Below are 3,227 nucleotides of genomic sequence, written 5' to 3' on the forward strand. Positions count from 1 at the left end.
TCTCTCTCTCTCTCTCTCTCTCTCTCTCTCTCCCTCCCTCCCTCCCTCTCTATCTAACTCATTCATCAGAGAAAAAGCATTTTACATTTTATTAGAAAAGGAAAGTGATTCCTTACAAACAAAGCTTTTCTGAAAAATAATAATGGAGTGGGAGGCATAGCACTCCCTGACCTCAAACACACTACGCAGCCATAGTAACAAAAAGAGCATGGTTTTGGTACAATGACAGACATATAAACAAAAGCAATAGAATCAAGAACCTAGAAATCAATCAATTTGCCAACAGTAAATTCATATTTGATAAAGACACAAAATTTATCAAATATAGAAGTGAAAAACTTTTCAGCAAATGGTGCTGGTAAACTGGGCATCTACCTACAGAAAACTGGAATGGAATCCACATCTCACATCATAAACAAAAATCAACTCAGGGTGGATCAGAGACCTTATTATAGAATTCCAAACCATAAGGATCATAAGAGACAAAAGAAGACCAAATTAGAAGCAGAAGGTTATGGCATATGTTGTTGTATTGTTGTTATAGACCAGGAATCCCAGCAGATACTAAACTTTTTGACATATTTTCACAGCAAGTGGTCACAGTAATACAGTCTAGACAAGACGTGTCTTCAGAGGCTGCTGTATCTTTACAAGTCTCTTTCATAAATTTTGGCATGAAGTGTTATCTTGATTGTGTGGACCAAGTTGATAAAGTTCTGGAAAAAAACAGTGGAAATATTTAATAAGCTCAATCTTGAACATATTGTTACCAGTAGTGTTGTTTCAAAGAAGCTCACCAGACTCTTGAAGATACCTGTGGACACTTATAACGATATTTTAACAGTTTTGAAATTAAAACATTTTCACCCACTCTTTGAGTATTTGACTATGAGTACAGAAAGAGCATGAGTTGCTATGTGCTTAGTAAAGTTTTGGATTATAACACAGAAATTGTCCCTCAAGACCAGGTGGATTCTATAATGAACTTGGTGTCCACATTGATTCAAGACCAGCCAGATCAACCAGATCCAGAAGACTTCGTTGATGAGCAGAGTCTTGTAGGCCGATTCATTGATCTTCTACATTCTGAAGACCCTGATCAGCAGTATTTTATTCTAAACACAGCACAAAAACATTTTGGAGATGGTGTGAGTCAACGGATTCGCTTCACGCTGCCACCTTCGGCATTTGCATCTTACCAGCTGTCTTTTCACTACAAAGAGAATTCTAAAGTGGATGACAAATGGGAAAAGAAATGCCAAAAGATTTTTTCTTTTGCTCATAAGACTATCAATGCTTTGATCAAAGCAGCACTGGCAGAATTACCCTGAAGGCTTTTTTTTTCAAGGACCTCTAGCTACTGGAGAAATTGGGTTTGAAAATCATGAAACAGTAGCATATGAATTTATGCCCCAGGTCTTTTCTCTATATGAAGATGAAATCACTGATTCCAAAGCACAACCGGCTGCAATCACTTTGATCGTTGGTACTTTTGAGAGGATGAAGTGCTTCAGTGAAGAGACTCATGAGCCCCTGAGGACTCAGTGTGCAATTGCTGCATCCAAACTGCTGAAGAAACCCGATCATGCCCGGGCCGGGCCGTGAGCACGTATGCACATCTCTTCTGGTTGGGCAGAAACAAGACAAAAATGAGGAGGAGCTTCATGGAGGCAAGAGGGTAATGGAGTGCCTAAAGAAAGCGTTGAAGATAAGCAAATCAGTGCATGGACCCTTCACTACAAGTGCAGCTTTTTATAAACATTCTGAGCCAATACATCTATTTTTATGAAAAGGAAAATGATGCGGTAACAATTCGGGTTTTGAGCCAGCTAATCCAGAAGATTCAAGAAGATCTACCAAATCTGGAAACTAGTGAAGAAACAGAACAGATTAACAAACATTTCCATAACACGTTGGAGCATTTGCGCTTGCGGGGGGAATCACTAGAATCTGAGGGTCCAATCTATGAAGGTCTCATCCTCTAAGAGAAGGCAGGCTCCCATACTCCTTTCCATTCACATCCAGTAAGGGTTTTATTATACTAGGTTTCCTGTCCATAGATTGTGCCTTCCAGAAATGCTGAGGTAGGTTTTTCTTTTCTTACCCATGATGTGGTTTACCCAGCACCTCCAGACACTCACCTTCAGGGCCTTAATAAATTTTTCACTTAAAAAAAAAAAAAGAAGAATTGGCCAACACTGACATATACAAGGAAGTACCATATAATCAAGATCCAGTGGTCATGAAGGAAGAAATTCAAGCTGCTTTGAAGGCATTTGCAAAAAATAAGGCCTCAAGAATCGATGGGATGCCCATTAACACGTTTCAACTAACATATGTAGACCTGAATATACTCACCAGTCTGTGCCAAAAAATTTGAAGGACAGCTAACTTGGCTGACTGAATGGAAGAAATCCATATTTTATTCTATTCAAAGAAAGGTGATTCAACAGAATGGGGAAATTATCAAACAAAATCATTACTATCACATACAAGTAAAATACTACTGAAGATAATTTTTAAATGGTGAGAACAGTACACAGAGAACTGACAAAAGTTCAAGCAGGATTTAGAAGAGGCTGCGGCTCCAGGGATAGCATTGCTGATGTCAGATGGATCCTGGCAATAAACAAAGAATATCAGAATAATGTCTATTTGTGCTTTATTGACTACAGAGATCATAACAGATTATGGCTAATACTGAGAAGAATGGAATCTCAGAAAAATTAATCATGTTCATGTGAAACCTATACCTGGACCAAGAGGCTGTTGTGGAAACAGAGCAGGAGAACACTTGTTAGGTGCTGTTGAGTACAACTCATAGTGACCCTATTAACAGCATATCTGAACCCTGTCCTACCCTGTACCATACTCATACCTCCTAACACACTAGAGACCACTTTAGCAGTCACTGTGTCAATAAACCTCTCCTTCCCCAACCTCCACTTTTCTGAGCATTATGCTGTCTCTGTGGAATAACCCCTCCTAGCAATGTATTGGAAGTATGTGAGGTAAAGCCTCATCATCCTTGCCTCCGAAGAGCACTTTAGCTGACCCATTTCCATCATGTATTTGTTTGTTATTTTGGTAGTTCTTGGAATGTTCAGCACTCTTCTCCAACACCACAGCTCAAAGCCTTAAATTTTTCTATCATCTATATTCATTGTCTAGCTCTCAGATGCATAGCAATTGATCAGAAAGACCACAGTCTGAATCAGACACACCTT

General features: G+C 39.1%; 1 pseudogene; it reads left to right on the forward strand.

Moving 5' to 3' along the window:
* Positions 1-521: 521 nt before the first annotated feature.
* On the forward strand, positions 522-1,985 carry LOC102871914 (annotated as a pseudogene).
* The last annotated feature ends 1,242 nt before the right edge of the window (positions 1,986-3,227 follow it).

The sequence above is a fragment of the Elephantulus edwardii genome, unplaced genomic scaffold (genome assembly GCF_000299155.1).
Source record: "Elephantulus edwardii isolate Elephantulus edwardi_28Jun2011 unplaced genomic scaffold, EleEdw1.0 scaffold00111, whole genome shotgun sequence".
NCBI classification, from domain to species: Eukaryota; Metazoa; Chordata; class Mammalia; order Macroscelidea; family Macroscelididae; genus Elephantulus; species Elephantulus edwardii.